At 56.3% G+C, this 19,714-nt stretch overlaps 1 protein-coding gene across 5 annotated transcripts in view; it reads right to left on the bottom strand.

Moving 5' to 3' along the window:
- Positions 1-19,714, bottom strand: part of AGPAT3 (1-acylglycerol-3-phosphate O-acyltransferase 3) — a 106,348-nt gene that overhangs the window by 33,932 nt on the left and 52,702 nt on the right. Inside the window, exon 1 of one of the 5 annotated variants that reach the window (XM_021068329.2) lies at positions 10,301-10,463. The exons of the other annotated variants lie outside the window; for them this stretch is intronic. The gene's annotated coding sequence lies outside the window, so the exon portion shown is untranslated. Of the gene's footprint in view, positions 1-10,300; positions 10,464-19,714 lie in introns of those variants that run through there. 5 annotated transcript variants of the gene reach the window in all.

Genomic DNA, 19,714 nt, shown 5'->3' with positions numbered 1-19,714 from the left:
AAAAATACCTAGAAGCAAATGACAACACAGATACAATTCTCCAAAACTTAGAGGATGTAGCAAAATCCATTCTAAGAGGAAAGTTTATAGCAATACAAGCCCACCTCAGGAAACAAGAAAAAGCTCAAATAAACAAGCTAACTTTACATCTAAAGCAACTGGAGAGAGAACAGACAAGACCCAAAGTTAGCAGAAGGAAGGAAATAAAGATCAGTGCAGAAATAAATGAAATAGAAACAAAGAAAACCATAGAAAAGATCAATGAAATGAAAAGCTGGTTCTTTGAAAAGATCCACAAAATTGAGAAACCTCGAGCCAGACTTATCAAGAAAAAAAAGAGAGAGGACTCAAATCAATAAAATTAGAAATGAAAAAGAAGTTACAATGGACATCACAGAAATACAAAGACCATAAGAGACTATTACAAGCAACTATATGCCAATGAAACAGAAAATCTAGAGGAAATGGACAAATTCTTAGAAAAGTGCAATCTTCCAAGACTAAACCAAGACAAAATAGAAAAGGTGAATGGACCCATCACAAGAACTGAAATTGAAACTGTGATTAAAAAACTTCCAACAAACAACAGTCCAGGACCAGATGGCTTCACAGGCGAATCCTATCTAACGTTTAGAGAAGAGATAACACTTATCCTTCTGAAACTATTCCAAAATATTGCAGAGGAAGGGGCACTCCCAAACTCATTCTATGATGCCACCATCACCAAAACCAGACAAAGATACCACAAAAAAAGAAAATTACAGGCCAATTTCACTGATGAACATCGATGCAAAAACCCTCAACAAAATACTAGCAAACCGCATCCAACAATACATTAAAAGGATTGTACATCATGATCAAGTGGGATTTATCCCAGGGATACAAGGGTTTTTCAATATCCGCAAATCAATCAGTGTGCTACACCACATTAACAAAGAATAAAAACTACATGATCCTCTCAATAGATGCAGAAAAAGGTTTTGGCAAAATCCAACACCCACTTCTGATAAAAACCCTTCAGAAAGTGGGCATAGAGGGAACCTACCTTGACATAACAAAGGCCATATACAACAAACACAGAGCTTTTCAATGGTGAGAAAAGAATTTCTGCTGCGATCAGGAACAAGACAAGGATGTTGGCTCTTGCCACTACTATTCAACATAGCTTTAGAAGTCCTAGCCACTGCAATCAGAGAAGAAAAAGAAATAAAAAGAATCCAAATTGGAAAGGAAAAAGTAAAACTATCACTATTTGCAGATGACAGGATACTATACCTAGAGAATCCTAAAGACTCTACCAGAAAACTGTTAGAGCTCATCCATGAATTTGGCAAAGTCACAGGATACAAAATCAATACACAGAAATCAACTGCATTTCTATACACTAACAATTAAAGATCAGAAAGATAAATTAGGGAAGCAATCCCGTTTACCACCACATCCAAAAGAATAAAATACTTAGAAGTAACCTACCTAAAGAGACAAAAGACCTGTACTCTGAAAACTATAAGACACTGATGAAAGAAATCAAAGATGACACAAACAGATGGAAAGACATACCATGCTCTTGGATTGGAAGAGTCAATATTGTCAAAATGACTATACTACCCAAGGCAATCTACAGATTCAATGCAATCCCTATCAAACTACCAAGGACATTTTTCACAGAACTCGACCAAAATATTTTAAAGTTTGTTTGGAAGCACAAAAGACCCAGAATAGCCAAAGACAAAAAGAAAAATGGAGCTGGAGGAATGAGGCTCCCTGACTTCAGACTATATTGCAAAGCAACAGTTATCAAAACCATATGGTACTGGAACAAAGACAGAAATATAGATCAGTGGAACAGGATAGAAAGCCCAGAATTAAACCCATGCACCTACAGCCAACTAATCTATGACAAAGGAGGCAAGCATATACAATGGAGAAAAGACAGCCCCTTCAATAAGTGGTTCTGGGAAAACTGGACAGCCACATTGAAAAGAATGAAATTAGAACACTCCCTAATACCATACACAAAAATAAACACAAAATGGATTAAAGACCGAAATATAAAACCAGATACTATAAAACTCTTAGATGAAAACATAGGCCAAACACTCTCTGACATAAATCACACCAATATCTTCTCAGATCCACCTCTTAAAGTAATGATGGTAAAAACAAAAATTTAAAAAGGGACTTAATTAAAAGTTTCTTCACAGCAAAGGAAACCCTAAAAAAAAAAAAAAAAGAAAGAAAAGAAAAGACAACCCACGGAATGGGAGAAAATATTTGCAAATGAATCGACTGACAAGGGATTAATCTCCAAAATTTATAAACACCTTCTGCAGCTCAATAACAACAAAAAACCATCCAGAAATGGGCAGAAGACCTAAACAGACAATTCTCCAAAGAAGACATACAGATGGCCAAAAAACACATGAAAAGATGTTCAACATCACTCGTTATTAGAGAAATGCAAATCAAAACGACTATGAGGAAACACCTTACACCAGCCAGAATGGCCATCATCAAAAAGTCTACAAATGGAGTTCCCATCAGGGCACAGGAGAAATGAATCCCACTAGGAACCATGAGGTTGCAGGTTCGATCCCTGGCCTCGCTCAGTGAGTTAAGGATCCAGCGTTGCTGTGAGCTGTGGTGTAGGTCACAGACGTGGCTTGGATCTGGCGTTGCTGTGGCTGTGGAGTAGGCCAGCAGCTACAGCTCCAATTGGACCCCTAGCCTGGGAACCTCCATATGCTGCTGATGTGGCCCTCAAAGGACAAAAAGACAAAAAAAAAAAAAAAAAGTCTACAAACAATAAGTGCTGGAGAGGGTGTGGAGAAAAGGGAACACTCTTACACCGTTGGTAGGAATAAATTGGTGCAACCACTGTGGAAAACAGTACAGAGATCCCTCAGAAAACTACAAATAGAATTACCATTTGATTCAGCAGTCCCACTCCTGGGCATCTATCCAGAGAAAACCATGACTCAAAAAGATACATGTACTCCGATGTTCATTGCAGCACTATTTCCAATAGCCAAGACATGGAAACAACCTAAATGTCCATCAACAGAGGAGTGGATCAAGAAGATGTGGTACATACACACAATGGAATATTACTCAGCCATTAAAAGGAAAGAAATAATGTCATTTGCAGCAACATGGATGGACCTAGAAACTATCATGCTAAGTGAAGTCAGCCATACAATGAGACACCAACATCATATGCTGTCACTTACATGTGGAATCAAAAAAAAGGACACAATGAACTTCTTTGCAGAGCAGATGCTGACTCACAGGCTTTGAAAAACGTACAGTTTAAAATGAGACAGGTTGTGGGGTGGGAGGGGTGAGCTGGCGGTTTGGGATGGAAATGCCATAATTTCATTGTGATGATCATTGTACAATTATAAATGTAATAAAATTCATTGAGTAATAAAAAAAAAACCTAAAAAAAAAAAAAAAGAAGAAGAAAAGAACTAGCCCGTCGGATGGCCTGATCTTCAGATCTCTTTCCCAGGCACTCCTCGTCTTCGCCAAAACCTCCATCTTTCCAACAAAGCCTTTCCGTAGGAAGGGGAATTGATTGAGGGCCCACCATCTTCCACACCCCCCAGAGTGGTGGCAGGTACCTCTGCCTCCCATCTCTGCAGGGAAGGTAAACAGCTTTGCATTTCATTTACCTATGGAGCCAGGTCAGTCCCTCTGCCTCTGCCAATGGGGTCTAATCCTACGGCTGGGGGGTAGCACCCCATCTGATCTGCACCCTCAGCCCGTAGCACCCAGTGCTGCCCCACAGCCAGGGCCAGCTCTGTGCTGGTGCAGGCACTAGCCAGCAATGGGAGCACCACTTCAGCTGCCCTGTTTCCTGAGATCCAGGGAGAGGGTGTTGCCACTGACAACCACCCTGGACCAATCACCCCTCAAAGCTCTGACCAAAGCCCAGCAGCCTCACCTTTCCCAGTCAGAGCATTCTCCTGGGCAAGTCTGACCCTGAGCACCGGGGCTGATGGACAGAGAAGACTTAAACACACCAAAAGGGCATCGCTTGTGATGTTCCAGATAAGAAGTTTGGATTACTAGATTAAAAAGACCTGCTTAGTTATGTGTGATCCAAATTCCAAGTCATAATCAAGGAAAACCAAGAAATGGCTGTTACCTTCCCTACTTCTTTCCTTGCTGTCTTCTCCCACATCCACCCACCTACCCATCCACCCATCCCTCTACCCATACATCTACCTACCCATCATCCATCCAACACCTATCCATCCATCCACCCATCCACCCATCCATCCATACCTCTGCCCCTACATCTATCCATACACCCACCTAACCATCATCTATCCACCTAATCATCATCCACCCATCCCTCCATCCATCCATCCCACTTCTCATCCATCCATCCCTCCTCTCATCCAGCCATCCATCCAGCCACCTAATCATCCATCCATCCAACCACCTATCCATCCATCCTTCCAACCATCCATCCACCCACCCACCCATACATCTACCTACCCATCATCCCTCCAACATCTATCCATCCATCCATCCCACCATCCATCCCTCCATCCATCCATCCCACTTCTCATCCATCCATCCCTCCTCTCATCCAGCCATCCATCCAGCCACCTAATCATCCATCCATCCAACCACCCATCCATCCATCCATCCACCCATCCATCCATCCATCATCCATCCATTCACTCATCCATCCATCATCCATCCATCCACTCACCCATCATCCATCCATCATCCATCCCACCATCCATCCCTCCATCCATCCATCCATCCTTCCATCCACTCACCCATCATCCATCCATCATCCATCCCTCCATCCATCCATCCATCCATCCATCATCCATCCATCCATCATCCATCCATCCATCCATCCATCCATCCATCCCTCCATCCATCCATCCATCCATCCATCATCCATCCACCCACCCATATATCCTCCTACCCATCCATCCATCCCATATTTGAGTGCCTATATGTGTGGTGAGCAGAGCAGACCAGGTCTGCTATGAGGCAGCAGAACAGAAAGGCCATGCTTGCTGGCGGCATGGGGGGCATACTGGGTCAAGCTCAAGGCTTTTGTCTTACTATGGTTAGGTCTGTTGTTTCCGAGTCAGGAGCTATTGGAGGAGAAAGTCTGTGAACAAGACTGACTATTGGCAACAAGGGACAGTAGAGAGATACTATTATCTCAAATATTCTGACAGTATCTTCAGGACATGGGGGTGGCAATGTTTACTGTTGAGAAGGCAGCCTAGAACGGGAATAACCCCCTACGCTTCCTGGGTGGCCAGCCCAGGCAGCAGGGAGGCAGACACCCTTCACTCACGGTGGACCCTTAGCTCCTAGCTGGATGGGATTCTTCTCACTCCTGCTCTCAACACAGCTTGGACAAGCCGGACTGGATGGTCCCCAGGCCCACAGCCACTCCCAAGCACCAGAGGAGAAGAGGGGAGACGGGGGGCACTGGGGGCAGACATCCTGCTGACAGCAGCACAGAGGCAAACCCGCGACCTGACACGGTGCCACCTTGGAGGGCATCCGGTGCTGGGGCAGCTCTGCGGGCCAGTGGCCCCACGATGACATCACGGATGAGGACATAATGCAGCCACTGTGGTCCACCCTGACCTGGCGTCAGTGCGGAGGGGCTGCGTGTGCGCAGAGGCACCCCAGGATGCGGCGAAGGTATTTTCATGAGTCTAAGGAAAATCCGAGGTTAGGCGAACACAATCCTATTTCTGAGGTTTGGGGGCTAGCTTCAGTTCTCGGGTAAATTCACGCGCAGGGACCACCTTATCTTTCAGGGAGGCTGAAGCGTGGGCTGGCTCTTTGTGGATGGTTATCTGCTGCTGGTCCAGCCTCGTCAGCCGCTGAAATTACCACGACGTCCGAAAATCGAAAAGGAGGAGTAAAGTCACCACTACGTGCAGGTGGCAGTTTGCTCTGGAGAGACCCAGGAGGAGCCACCGCCAGCCAAATGCTCCTCTAGACAACGAGAGGTTACAGTCACGGTGGACGGAATAGAATCAGTGCAAGAGCAGAAGTCGAGCTACCAGCCGTGCTCAGTAACTAGTTCTGGCGGAAGTAAATACAAGGGACGAAGGCGACAGAGCAGTTTCTCCCTTCCGGACTTAGCAGATCCAGGTCACTGCCCCAGGTGGTCACTTGGGACCACGGAGCAGCCTAGGAAGCTGGGCACTGAGAAGGGGCCGGGGCGCTGATGGCAGACAGCCTGGGGTCGGCTGGGCCCAGCGGCCGGCAGCTCCCCCATCACGGGCGCCCGGCTTCCTGGGGCTCTGCCTTTCCCTCGAGCAGACAGAAGGGGCTGCACTGGCAGGTCCAGGATGAGGGGCTTCCTCTAGAGCGGGAGGGGCGCAGGCTCGCGGTCAAGCGCCGAGGGACCCCGACGTCCAGGCCCGCAAAGAGTGCGGCCCGGCAGGCACACGGCTCCTCTTGAGCGCACGCAGGAGGCGCGGTGAGGGCCCCGTGTCCGTCTGCACCAAAAAGACAGAACATCTAAACGGAGCCTATAAGAGCAAACCTTAGACCATCCGCAAAGACACAAAAGCAGGACTAGCCCAAGTGGGAGAGCACCGTGCCCCCCCGCCCCCGCCCCGAGCTCAGCCCCGGAAAAGCCGCACTGCTCCCCCCGCAAGACCTGGGGTCTGCTCCCTGGTCCTTGGAACCTGGGCTGGCTCGCCCCCCCCCCGCCCCCTTCCCCCCAAAACAGAGCAGGGTGGCCTGATGCCTGGGCCTTCAGGGGCCTTGCAGCTTCCCTGCACCCCTGGGCTCCGGTGAGGAAGCTGGGGCTGGCCGGCCAGAGGATGGGCCCCCCAGCGCCAGGCAGGCTGACCGTGGCCACACAGCCGCCCTGCTGAGCCCAGCCCAAGCACCGGCCCTCAGACCGGGAGCTGAGACCAGGGTGGTTGTTCCAATCAGGACCTCGTGAGGTGGTGCCAGATGGTCAGGCTGGAACAACACGCCAGGGCCTCTTCCTGAGTTAATGCATACGTGTGATTGGATCCGAATTAAATACCAACGGCTCCCCCGCCCTCACCCCTGGAGCTGTGCCGGCTGACTCCGCAGCCATCGGAACAATATGCAGGAAAGGGGAGCCAAGCAAACCCCGAAAAAGAACCGGATCAGCCGGCAAGGTGCCAGCATGGAGGGCGAAGCCTCTGCTACCAGGAGCGTGGTCCTGGGCTGTGACCGGATGTGCAGGCCAGCGACATGGACCACTGTGTGGACGTCTGCCGACAAGGAGGGGCCTCCTGGAGTCACTGGGCACCTGGAGCAGGTGACCCTGCAGCCGCTGGTTGGGGACCTGGAGGCCGTGTGGACAGAGGGCTGCTCCCGGCTAAGCAGACCACACAGGACACACCCCACACTGATTCTGCTCAGCACCTGCCTTCAGGCAAGTGGGTGTTTCTACTGCGCTCGTCGCTGCTGCAATAAACACAACACGAAGGTGACCGAAAAGCGCCCCAGGGCTCGCGGGACCCTCTGGCACCAGGTCTCTCCTCCAGCGGGTGCGGTAGCAGGACGTGTCACCCAACGGCCCCCAGGCCTCTGAGAGACCCCCTCTCCCTGAGCGCTCTGCCACGGCAGCAGTGCCGTCCTTGGGCCCCGAGAGGGGACCCCCAGCCCCAGATCTAAGCCCCAAAGGTCACGCCGCTCCCAACTGAAGCAAGTGGCCCCAGGATGGGAGAGCGGCCCAGGTCCAGCAGTGGGACGGCGTGGGTTCCAGGAAGCACCTGCTTTCTTAGAGCAGAGACAGGGCCACCAGCGCCGCCTCCGCTCCTTTGCCCCCCCCGGACCCCGGAGGGGAGGGGCCGGGGCCGCCGCCTGAGGACCCTGAGAAGGCCCCACACCGTGGGCAACCGGCGGGAGAGCCCGGGTTCTGGCGGCCTGGGCGAGACCCCCCCAGGCCAGCAGCTGCCACTTCAAGAAGCAGAGGGGACAGGAGTCGCAGGCAACCGCCACCTCCGGCCCCTGCACCCGAGTCCCTGCTGCCGCCTCGGCACCCCTCCCGTGGCCTGTGCTGGCGCAGGGCCGGGGTGCAACCTCCGACAAGGCCGGTTACTACGCGCATCGCAACAGACAGCAGCGTGACGCCTGAATCTGGCTCCGCTCACACGTCGCTAGGAGCCGTCTCAGCGGAAAGTGCCTGAAAGAGCAAGTTCCCGGACAGCCGCTGTAGCACCTCGCCTGACCGTCTCACCTGAGAAGCTCACGACTGGCCCACCGGGGCGGGCGGGTGGTTCAGGACAGAGGGGAAGGGCCGTGGACTCGGCACCAAGAGGCCGCCCACATTTCCCGCTCCCAGCTGAGGCATCCGAGGCGTCACCCAGCTCGTAAAGGCCAGACAGATAATGGGCTGCCGGGCTGTGGGAGCGGCCACACACGGCCGGCTTCCGCCTGACCACAGGCTGCAGGAGGGGCCATGTGGATCAAAGGGCCCCTGGCCTCAGGCCACCTCCGAAAGAGGCCAGAAGCCCCCCGCCAGGTGCTTGGAGGAGGGCCTGGGAACCACGGACCTAGAACGAGCGTGGTGAAGAGCTGCCATTTCCCCAGGGGGGGTGCCCCCTGGCAGGAAGAGGGAGCGGCTGGGGGAGGAGAGGGGCCAGGGCAGAAGGGCCAGGCCCCGGGAGAAGGCACACCCCTCGCGCCCCGCCTACCCCAGTTCTCGGAGCTCCAGAATCGTTCCTCTTCCCAAGGTGGGCCTGACGGTGTTACTGGCCCGAGTAGTTGTTGGTGACCTTTGCAGTGGCAGGTGGAGGAGGTGAAAAGCTCTGGGGCCTGATGACTGCACAATAGGCCTGCGACGCCTCTGGGCCTGAGGACACACAGGCACCTTCACACTCAGGCGGCTGGCCGGCTCAGGCCCACGCAGGCACCCACCTGCACACGCACACGCGCACACACAAATCAGGCACAACTCAGATGCCCTGGGTGTAACTTTGTGACAATGATCTGCCTTTTACGTGGCATGTTACTCTTAGAGAAATAGACGGTGTTTCCGTCGTGATTAGCCCAGACACCGGCTGTTAGTGTGCACTTCACTGCACACACGATATCCTTCGCCATTTAAAAGTTACACTGCGGAGCTCCCACTGTGGTGCTCTGGGTTAAGGATCTGGCGCTGCCACAGCTGTGGCGTATGTAGGTCGCAGCTCCGACCCAGATCCCAGGAAATTGCAGGTGCTGCAGGTGCGGCCAAAAAACAAGTTATACCAGGTTCTGGTTTTCCCTGGGAAGGCAGAAAGCGTGTCTCTCCAAAACAAACTGCGAGCTCATCACTTTTCCTGATTTCATCAGAGGTGTGGGGTCACGGGACAACCAGTTAGCAGAAAATCTGGGGCGAGGTGGAGCCTGCAGGGGGCGAGGCTGAGCCCTCAGCTCCCTGGGGCAGACACGGGAGGCCAGCAGCCAGGGAGTGAGAGGTCCAGGGCTGCCCGTGGCACTCACTGTCCTGTAGGCTTTTTCTCCACGACCCCCTCGGCCCCCAGCCAGCAGGACAGGGTGCCTGGGAGAGTCTGGGGAAAGCTCCCCCTGCACGAACTCCAGGGTCTGTATGTAGGTGGTGCCCAGCACGAGGAGAACACAGGTCTCAAGGGTGCCCACGGCCACTTACAAAGGTAAAAAGTGTTACATTCGCCACTAGGGAGGCATCAGGAGTCACACAATTGAAAAAATAGGTTTTTAGTTAGGTAGGGACTCAAAATAGAGTAAACTCCATGCCCACCTCAGCCTCTGTCCAGAGCAGAGCAAGAGCCCACTTCGCGGGTCCCAGAGCAGCCCCGCCCCACGGGCGGCTTGGAAAAGCAGAGAAAGGGGTCACCCGTCATCAGCAGTCTGCCCCTTACTGGAACCCCGTCCCAACGCGCCATCGCAGACACACGGGTTTTGAAGCAGAGGGCGGCTTCCAAGCGCGACTCAGAGCCGCACGGTTAGGTGCAAAGTGAAACCAACGTCTGAGCCCACGCACCTGCTGCCCCTGGGCTGGCGGTGCCCCGAGGTGGCACATGACCCGGACCCAGAGCCCAGGAGCGACCCCACGACTTCCACCCCGGAAGCACGCCCTGCCCGCCTTCTCCCTCCTCCGTCTGGGACACGGGAAATGGAGGGGGCTGGACACGCGCCCTTCAGGGCCACACTCCTGCCCCAGGGCTGCTCCGTCCCCGCTCTGTCCCTGGGGTTGGGGTTCAAGGACAGCAGTCCTGCCTGGAGACCTCGCCAGTGGGCGCAGGGCAGGGGGAGCCGAGGGCCGCCCCTCCAAGGATGTGCCGCTCACCCTCGAGTCGGTTCTTCCGGCGAGAGAGGGAAACGCGTGGAAGCTGCTGAGGTCGGATAGGTGGCCCCAGCTCTGCCGGTCTCGCTCTCGGGAAGGCAAGACGTGATTTATAAGCAGACGTGTAAATCTTAAGTGTTTCCTGACTTCCTCTCTCTCCCTTCTCGGGCTCTGCCTTCCTTCCGCTTTCCCCGGACCCCCAGAGTTGACAGCAAGCCTGCTCGTTCTGCTCACCCCTGACAGCGCCTCTCCGGCCGTCAAGACCCACAGCAGCATCTGAGGCGGGTCCTCCCGCTGGGGCCCGAGATGTGGGCGCATCCTCGGGGGAGGAAGCCGTCAGAGGCCAGCCGGGCGCTCTGGAAAAGCAGTGGTATCGGGGGGCCGGCCTCGCCTTTTGTTCCCTTGGGGGGAACCAACCTCTCCCCTGCGATGCTTTTCAGACAATCCTGCTGAGAAGGGTGTCTGCCTTCGGGGCGGACGGCGCACAACCCCCTTCCCTAAGAGTGGGGGGCCCACAGCCATCAGGGAGACATCGCCTGTGACCAGACAGCAATCCTGTGGGTGAAGTCACCTGTCACCGGTCACCCACCAGCAGGACGTGAGGTAGCACGTGTATTTCCAGGGAGGAGTTGTCACAGAATCTGCTAATATCTAAAAGTCACAACCCGTGTTTTCTGGGTGAAATGTTAACCCAGCCGTGGGGGGAGCTACCGGGAATCTGGTGGCTTTGCAGATCGGCCCAGCCATCACGGAGTTAATAGCGACGGCTGAGCAAGAGAACAGAGCACAAGCTCTGCAGCTCTTTCTAGCGCCGGGCTCGCCCCCATTTTCAACAATACTTCACGAAGCCCCTGCTGTGGGCGGCCACTGCTTCTGTGTCCTGAGAGATAAAGAACGTCACAGGCCACCTACGTGCAGGACACAATGCTCAACTTGTCAAAGACCAGGTATCAGCATAGAATAGTGAGCGGGAGAAAAGAAAATTAATTCACGAGACGGCAAAGATGCCCTGAGGATGAAATCACGGCATCTCCTAACTGACCACCCGTCTCGGTGGCAGTGATCGCCCCACACTTGAGGCAGTGAACAGCTCATTGCGTCCAGACTCCCTCCGGTCAGGCTGGAAACCCCACGTCCCCCCTCTTACGTCTGGTGCTGCTGCTCGAACATCCGAACGGGGCTGGATCGCTCGCCGCGCTCCGCACGGACAGCCACGCGCCCTGCCCGGGTCCTCTGGCAGAGGCCCCAGGCGGTCGCCCGGCTGAGCTGCTTCCCTCCCTGCTCCGTGTCCTGCTCACTCCATCCCACGGATTTCTCTGGATGGTTACGTGCGTACCAGTCACGGGGCTACTGGCCGAACCAAGACATGGTAACAATGCGTCTGTGCTGCAAACGCCTTTCGTCCACATTAAACTTGCTGGGATGTCACCTCATGCCCAGCAGCAGCCAGGTCATCAGTGCCTCAGGTCGAAACCGTCAGGTCAACAGCGGTGGAACGTAATAGCTTTTTCTCGAGGCTCTGATGCTTCGGCATAACCCAAACAGTGGTCACGTGGCCCACGTCAGCGTTTGGACCCGGGACGGGAACAGTAAACTTTCACTCCACCCGCTCCTCCCACGTCTCCCAGACCCCGTCTTTCTCTGCAGAGACCTGGCTGAAACGAGCTACACGATCTGGAGAACGGGGATCTCCAGTTCTTTTTACCTCCGTGTTGCCTCCTTTCTTCTCCTGTAACCAGCCTTCGCCTTTGTGAACAGTCCCCACCGGCTTCCCCTCCCTCCACATAGCCTGAAAACTACTCGCCTTCCATCAGCTCGAGACTCACTTCACGAAGGAGGAGGAAGAAGTTATGGCAACCTCATCGCAGGCGAGGTTTCAGAAAACGTAGCTTCCGCTTACCCTTTGGGAAAAGATTACCTGAGGATGTGGTCCAGCAAAACGAGAAGGAATCTAATGCGGAGAAAGACATGGCGTTTAAGACGAAAGAAGCAACAGCCCCGCTATGCAGGGGAAAGCAATGCCGTGGCAACAACTTTGGAGATGCCCTGGAAAGAAACTGGTCCAAATTAAATTAGGAACTCTTTCAAGAGGAAAACAGAATGTGTTCAGCAAAGAATAAAATTCAGAAGGTGGAAGGTTTTGGTATTAAAGAAGGAACACGTTCAAAAACTAAAAACAAAGCAATGAAGATTTTCGAGTAATAAAACCTGCTGCGCGAGGCAGCTGTGACCGGAATGGAAATCGGATGGACGGGGCTGAAACCGCGTCCTTCCCGCAGCAGAGATGCGGTGACCTGGATGTCTCCTTTCCTCTTTGCGGCGTTTGCAGCAACTGATTTTTAAAGATTTTATCATGAATGCTGTTTCTGGACTTCTGATACTTAGAATCGGCCTATGAAAGAAGCATGGAGAATTTAATTATAATCACACAGCAGAACGGGACCAGCACAGGCCCAAATTATTTTACGGAGTGGAGGGCAAGAGATTTTCGTCCAAGTCGATCCAACCGAAAGCGGACCTTTTCCACACATTAAAGTTTTGAGCGGCTGGTACAATCCTCGCGTGACTAACAGAACTTAGCATGGGCGAGGGCTGGGGGCAGGCGCGCAGACGAAAGCCCTCACCCTCCCAGGGAGGAGCTGGCGGGCAGCGCTGATGAGGGTGAGCGTTGGCTCCGTCTCATACACGGACGGCCAGAAATCTCGTGTCTGGAGCACGGGAGAGACTCAGGAGAGGCTGGCGGGGGTCCGAAGAAAGTGAAAAAGTCAAGGGACAGAGGCCCGCGCCAACTCTGCAGAGCCAGCCCGAGGACGGCTGTCAGCGGCTACTCTGCGGAGCAGCCGTGCCCCCGGGGGCAGCTGGGAAACCCGTCCTTCTGTCCACGTTGTGCCCTGAGTCCTTCGCCGCGAGCGCAGGTGACTATCTTTAGAGGAATCAAAACATAAAAACCTCTCCGGGCCTGAATGGACACTGATTATGAAACGAGAACATCTCTAGTGATGAAAATCGGGTCCTCGGTTACTCCGTCCAGCAAAAGCCACCTGCAGAAGGTTTCAGCTCAACACGTCGGAGTCCACCCTCGCCTCCAGGGTCCACCCGCCACCCCGGGTTGCGTCCGCCCGAAAGGAGGAGCACGTGCTTGTGGCCGGGGCTCAGGACTCGGGATTCCTGGCCCGCGTCTGGGGCCTCGGCGCCGGGGTGATCATTCTGAATTGCGGCTCCTGTCGTTCCGCTTTGTTCGGCTTCGCTTTGCTTTTTGGCTGCACAGCGTGTACACGTTCCTGGGCCAGGGATCGAACCGGCGCCACAGCAGTGACAATACTGGATCTTTAACCCGCTGCGCCACACGGGAACGCCTGAATTTCAGGTTCCGGTTTGAAGATGAGACTGAGGCAAGCTTTGCTCGCAGGGCGCAGGGTGGCCCTGAGGGGGAATGGGAACGTTAATGGGTGTTCCTGGGTCCCTCCAGCCCTTAGAGACAACTGGGTCGGAAAGAGCCTCCTTCAGCCAAGTTCTAAAGCACATTCAGGTCCTCAGGTCAGCAAACAAAGGTGCAATTTTCCCTACAAATAAGAGGCGTTGGAATCACCTAGAGCGTTTGTAAAACTGCATGATTCAGCTGCTGATCCCAACAAATGACTGCACAAGAGGGTCCCTCTGCCACATTAGTTGGGGAATCTCGGTGCCCCTACTTCGAGCAGGAGGTAACTGACACACCCCCTGGGTGGTTCGGCAGGAAGAGACGGTCTGGCCAGGTGGCCTCCCAGACCGCAAGCCCAGGGACGCGCTCAGTGCCTCCCGATTGCAGGTTTCACGGGTTCAGATCTGCTTGTCCTACTCACTCCACGTTAGTGAGGTTTTAATTATTTACACACGCCTGCATCACAGGGAAGTCCCCCGGGCTGGGGATCGAACCCACACCCTATAGCGACCACAGCCACTGCGGTCAGATTGCCAACCCACTGCGCCACGGCGGGCACTGCAGTGAGGTTCTGTTTGTTAGTTAGTTGTTTTGCCACGTTTGGCCACCCCAAGGCATACAGAATTCCCAGACCAGGGAGCAGATCTGAGCCACAGTCAAGACCCAGCCACAGCTTTGGCAATGCTGGATCCTTAATCCACTGTGCTGGGTCGGGGATTGAGCCTGCGACCCAGCACCCCAAGAAGCTGCAGATCCTGCTGCACCACAGCGGGAACTCCTCCAGTGAGGTTTTAATTATGACACCGCATGCATTTCATTTCGAAGGGCATGGCTGAAATCGGATTATTGGACAGGGTTATATGTCACCAGCATTAAAAACAGCCACCATTATCATTTCAAACAAGGATCTGGGGACTACTTTTTTTTCCCTCAAAAAAACCCCACAAAAAAACCCTCGAGGAATAACTGCCGTTCAGCTAAGACACGAGGGAGGGAAGGTCACAGGCAGGTTTGCGCGGCTGCGGACGAGCGGCACTGACCACACCAGCCACACGCGTGCGGACCCAGGCGGCCCGGCAGGGGACGCGGGACCGGGCGCTGCAAGCACGGCTTCCACTCGGGCCCGCACATGCATCTGTGTGTGCTGGTACAGGCTCCTAGGACGCCTCTCTGCTCCCAGCGCGTTTCTTAGTGGCAGGAACTTCCTTCCCTTTCTCGATGAGGAGGTGCTAAGCCAGTGACCAAAGAGCTTTAGCAGGAGGTCCAGGGATGACATTTAAGATTCCAGAGAAGGGCAACGCAGCTCCCCCTTCGTCCCCCAAAGAGGATGACGTCTTTGACCCCGAGCCTTGACCCCGAGTCTCTTGGTCCCTGGTCCCTGCGGTGCCCCCGGCAGTGGGGAGGCAGCCAGGCAGATTCAGGGGGCTGCGCCCACATCTTCTGACACTGTGGGTGGGTCCTGGGGATTTCACCCCTGCATCTAAGCTAGGCATCGAAAAGCAGGGGACCTTCCTGGCCCCTGAGCCCGGGTGGGGCGACTCCCCAACCTCGCTCCCTGGTCACAGGTTCCGGGTGGCACCTTCTGTGACCTCGCAGCTCTGTCAGACCAGAACCCCCCCAAAAGGCTCCCCTAGACCATGCTGCCCGCGTCTACCCCCTTGTTGGTGATGGGTTCCTACTGGCATGAGAGGACTGGAGCCCGCTATGGCCAGCGTCCTTGGAGAGGGTCAGACCGGGTGACGGCGTCCCTCCCAGGTGCTCTGACGTCACGGGGGCAGCCGTGACCACTGCAGCCACCCAGGTGCATGCTGGGGAAGGCCCTCCCCTGGGTTCCTGGCTGCTCCCAGTCGTGGAGACTTGCCAGTGGACGCTCCCACAGGTAGGAAGGTGCAGGGCCCTCACACGGCGGGGTGCTCCTCCCGCATCTTCCCGGGGCAGCTGAGCTGCGCTGTGCCCAGGGGGCTGCAGCTCCCCACCGTCCCTCCGCAACCCTGAGCAAGTGCTGTCCCGGAGCTGGCAGCGGGAAAGGCTTTGCGCAGGCCCAGCACCGACAGGAGGGACAGCTCTGCAGACCCGGAGAAGGAAAAGCTCCACGCCTGTCCCAGTTCTGGCCCCAGGGGCTCCGGGGCACCTGACCCCTCTGGTCAGATCACAGCAGCTTCAGGAACAGTCTCCGAACAGGTCTCCTCCCCTTTGTGGACCAGGCGACCACCCTGTGGCCGGGACAAGCTTGGAGGAGTGGTCGTCGGAGGACAGACCTGAGCAGAAAGCCGGTGAGCCTCTCCCCGCAGTGACGCCTCTGACCAGGGCCACCACCCTCGCGCCCGCCCCGCGGGCCTGCCGGCCTCAGAACCGCACAGCACCCCACCGCTCCCTGCCTCGATGCCAGCGACGACTGGTGACAGACACCCCGCCCTCCAGCCCAGACGCCCCAGGACGGCCACACACGGAGGCTGCCTGTAGTCAGTGGTGTCACACACCTGCGCCCCTCACCCTCACGCGTGTCCGAGGCCTGTGTTGCTCCTCCTACGTGGCTTCCTGGGGTCTGGGGACCACTCCTTAGCAGCCACTGCCACTACCCACCCCCCAAGAGGCCAGAAACGCGTTTAACAAGGGACACAAGTCTAATTAGGAATTAGGGCTAATCCCTCCCTAATCCCCGCTGATGTGTTTGCCTGGTGCTTCCCTGTAACCCTGCTTGTAAACCCAATCAGCCAGGTCTACACGGCCTCTGAAGTGCAAATACCTCTGGGCATCTATGCCCTCTAAGGAGTGAATGGTGCAGAGTCTGCGAGGGGCGTGCAGAGCCCGGAGCCACACAGGACAAGCCCTCCCGGTTCGGGCCTTGCCTGCAGGCCTGGCCTGTCTTATCAGAAACAGAAGCGCAATCAGATCCATACAAGAGAAGCTTCCAGACCTGAGACTCAAATTCCCAACCGGACCAAGTGTTTCTGAGGAGACCAAACCTTCACAGGAAGTGACATTCTCCAGCTTCAGAAAACAAAGCCGGGGCGTTCCCTTAGCAGCTCAGCAGTTAACAAACCCAACTAGGATCTGTGAGGATGCGGGTTCGATCCCTGGCCTCGCTCAGTGGGTTAAGGATCCGGCCTTGCCGTGAGCAGTGGTGTAGGTCACAGACACGGCTCGGATCTGGCGTTGCTGTGGCTGTGGGGTAGGTTGGCGGCTGTGGCTCCAATTAGACCCCTAGCCTGGGAACGTCCATGTGCTGTGGGTGCGGCCCTAAAAAGCAAATAAAATAAACTAAAGTTGGCCCCAGGCACAAGGGCTGGGTTTCCACACGGCCGCCCCCGGCGCGGTGCCCTTACCAGCCTCTGCACAAGTTTGCCACCTGCAGACAGGGCTGGCAGGGAGCGTCCAGGACTCTGACTCGCCCACCCGCACGTGCACAGCAAGCTCTGGGGGCCGTCACAGCGGCCGAGGGGTCACGGGTGCTTCAGCATAAACCGGCTCCTCACCTCTAGCTGGGACAGGGGGGCGGCCCTTGGATGGAAACGACCCTTTATCTGCGAGACAGACCACCGTGCGAATCAGCAGCCCCCTCCCGGGAGATGCTCCCCCGGCCCCCCGCGAGCTCCCCACCCCAGGGCAGGTGGGGGACGAGCCTCAGCACAAGCAGAAGCGAGTACCCGCCACCCCGGCCCACCGTCCGGCCCCGGCCACACTCACCAGTAGAAGTAATAGGCCAGGGCCACAGCCAGCAGGGCGGCACAGACCCCCCAGAAGAGGCAGGCCGAGTAGCTGGCCAGCATCTTCGACCTTCCAAAGTTGGTGAAAGGACACTGGCGGCCTGGCAGGTCAGCCTCCGGCCTGGGGATGACGAGGGATTACGGCCTGGCCCGCCCTGCCCGGGTCCCTCGGGCCTCGGCCACTGAGATCATGTGGTCGCCGGAGCGGACACGGCTTCCCGGTCCTTCCGTCCCGGTAGCAGCCGGCGGGTCTCAGCGGCCAACTCAGAAGCAGACAGAACTTCGTGCAGCAGCACAGAAACTTGGGCCTCTTCTTGGCCACTGGGGGGGCTCTGCCAGGCACCCACTAATCCAGTAAGCGGCTTTTGGCCTGGAGCCGTTGTAAGCAGGTGCTGTCACGGGGCTCGGCCAGGAGACAGGTCAGTGGACCCCACCCAGCCCCTAACCCGGACCGACGGTGCACACCACAGGGCCTGGGGCAGGCTGTGCGGGGAGCTCGATGGGTGGGCAGTGCTCGGCCCTGGGGCTGGAAAGGTGATGGGTGGCTCCCTGGTGCCCCCAACCCAGACCAGGCAGGACCCAGGGAACACACATGGCACCAGGGCCCAGGTGCGGCCCCACTGTACCACTGTGGGCGTGTTTCTCTGTGAAGAAGGGGGGCAGGGTCCCCCCCGATCTCGGGAAGCATGTGGACGCCTCCCAGCCTGAGTCTCAGCCTGCCACAAGGCCCGAAGTAAGATGAGTGACCCCAGAAACAGGTGGCCCCCCAGAAGCCAAGTTCCAGCCCTGCACAGACACAGACACACGGGGACTGCAGAGGGGCTTCTGGAGGGTTCTTCCTGCCGTAGGGGATGAGGTGACAGTCATTACTTTGCTCATCTTCCTGGCACTCGGCACAAAGGCCCTTCCTCCAAACCGGGGGCTGCCCGGCTCTGGCTGCCTGGCCCCCTGCAGCCCTGCGCCCCACTCAGGACGGAGCCACAGCTGGGAAAGCCTGACCCCTTCCCCAGGCAGCTGCAGGTGCAAACGGCCAGCTGGACCCGGGACAGCTGCCTGGGGCTCTGCTCAGACTCCTTCAGACTATCATCCTGCCGTTCTAGCCGCCCGCTCCCAGGCGAGAAGGTGGTCACGCTCGGCACTGAGTCCATGGAGGTCTGCCCGGCCCTGCCCTGCCCCTGCCCGCCAAGGCCTTCTTCCAGCCATCCCTTAATCCCCACCGCAGGGGACGCCCCTCTGCCTCCCCGGTGACTAGAGAAAAGCTTATTCCCTCAGGTCTTCAGGAACCAGTGTCCCCAGGAGCCCCCAGCGCTGGGCAGACACAGCCCTGAGACCCCGGGGCCCTCAGTGTGTCTGCTGCAGGGGCAACGGGGACATTGCCCGAGACTGCGACCCTTCTCTGAGCAGAGGTCTGTCGCGGACCTCCACAGAGGGTGGCCAATGCCCCTGACTGGGCCCGCGACTGGCAGCACCTGGCTTTGACATTTGCCCCGAGGCCAGTTCTCGCTTAAACGCTACTCGCGAGGACTTCTGACCCCACCGGCTCCGCCAGCCGGAAAAGCCGTCTACCAGAGCCTCCAGGCCTTCTCCACTCGGCCAGGACCCACGGCTCCTCCAAGGCAGAAATCAGCCCACAGCCCACCTCCAGCCCACTGCCAGGACCCCGATAGTCACCTCCGGCTCCAGGCCTTGGTGGCGCCCCGTCCTGTCCTCGGCCTTCTGCCGAGGGTGCAGGTTTGGGAGCCAAGCTTGGAGGGTGGGGCTGGGAGGGGCTGTGCTGGGTCTGCTTCTCCGGTCCTGCCCTGGGCCCCGGGCCTCGGATCGTCCTTGGGTCATGCGCCCTCCGACCACGTGTGGGGACAAGGATTGAATGGTCAGACTGAGCCCATGACCTTCCCAAGCCTGCCAGGTCCGGCCGTGGGGAGCGCGGCTCTCTGGCCCGAGCCTTGGCCCGCCTTGAACTGTGTACCTCTGCCGTCTCTGGCACACCCTAGAAAGCATTCCGGTGAGAGGCGGCAGTCTGGGTCCCGGGCCCTGCCCCCGCCCCACTTCCTGGCCAAACCTGTTCCTCTGCTGTCGAGGGGGTAGGGACGCACTAATGTCAACAGCTGGCGGTGACTTGGAAAGTCCCCACCTGGAAACAGCTGGGAAGATGCCTGACACGGTCAAGGCCCCACACAGTTACCTCTTACGGTGACGTCCCCAGCGTCCCCAGATCCTGCCTCCAGAGGCAGGAGACACCAAGACCGGGTCTTGGTTGCACCAACCGCACGGGACACGGAGACGCTGCAG

This window comes from Sus scrofa, chromosome 13, assembly GCF_054392235.1.
Source record: "Sus scrofa isolate SSC_HxYL_T2T_F1_AM1 chromosome 13, Sscrofa_HxYL_maternal_Yorkshire_Landrace_v2.0, whole genome shotgun sequence".
In the NCBI taxonomy this organism is placed as follows: domain Eukaryota; kingdom Metazoa; phylum Chordata; class Mammalia; order Artiodactyla; family Suidae; genus Sus; species Sus scrofa.
Note: the sequence above shows the minus strand (reverse complement) of the source record. Positions and strands in the feature narration are given on the sequence as shown.